Source organism: Capricornis sumatraensis, chromosome 21 (genome assembly GCF_032405125.1).
Source record: "Capricornis sumatraensis isolate serow.1 chromosome 21, serow.2, whole genome shotgun sequence".
Taxonomy (NCBI): domain Eukaryota; kingdom Metazoa; phylum Chordata; class Mammalia; order Artiodactyla; family Bovidae; genus Capricornis; species Capricornis sumatraensis.
The window spans coordinates 20490000-20490864 of NC_091089.1; the positions used below are offsets into that span (position 1 = coordinate 20490000).

The following is an 865-nucleotide window of genomic DNA, read 5'->3' on the forward strand; positions in this document are numbered from 1 at the left end:
ATATACCATATACTTTTACTATATACTTAGCAGAATTCACCAATTTAATACATATTAAATACCTGGGTAGCTCAAACAGTAAAGAATCTGCCTGCAATGCAGGAGACCCGGGTTCAATCCCTGGCTGGGAAAGATCCCCTGGAGAAGAGCATAGCAACCCACTCCCGTATTCTTGCCTGGAGAATTCCATGGACAGAGGAGCCTGCTGGGCTACAGTCCATGAGGTCGTAGAGTCAGACATGACTGAGAGACTAACACATGAAATACTTTTAAGTGTACAGTTCAGTTGCATTACTGTGTTGCACCAGTCATCTCCAGAACTTTTTTAGCTTCCCAAACTAAAGCTCTCTACCCATTAATCAACAGTTCCTTACAGCCCCCTCTCCCAGCCCCTGGTAACCCCTAGCTAGGTGGTTGACTACTCTAAGTAGCTCATATAAATAGAATGATACAACATATGTCCTTCCTTGTGTGGCTTATTTCACTCAGCACTATATTTTCAAATTTTTTTTTCATGCTGTAGCTTGTAATAGAATTTCATTATTGTTAAGGCTGAATAATATTCCATAAAAATATGGATGTTTCACAAAGTCGCATGTCATCCTTGAGCCATGCCAATTTCTGTAACATTCCAATTTTATTGTATATACTGCTAAAACAACATTAAGTGAAGTGAAGTGAAGTGAAGTCGCTCAGTCGTGTCCGACTCTTTGATACCCCATAGACGATAACCTACCAGGCTCCTCTGTCCCTGGGATTCTCCAGGCAGGAATACTGGAGTGTGTTGCCATTTCCTTTTCCAGGAGATCTTCCCAACCCAGGGATCGAACCTGGGTCTCCGTATTGCAGGCAGTTGCTTTACCAT

General features: G+C 42.2%; 1 pseudogene; it reads right to left on the bottom strand.

Annotated features, from left to right (window-relative positions):
* Positions 1 to 567: 567 nt before the first annotated feature.
* LOC138097777 (U6 spliceosomal RNA) lies at positions 568 to 664 on the bottom strand (annotated as a pseudogene).
* Between the last annotated feature and the right edge of the window lie 201 nt (positions 665 to 865).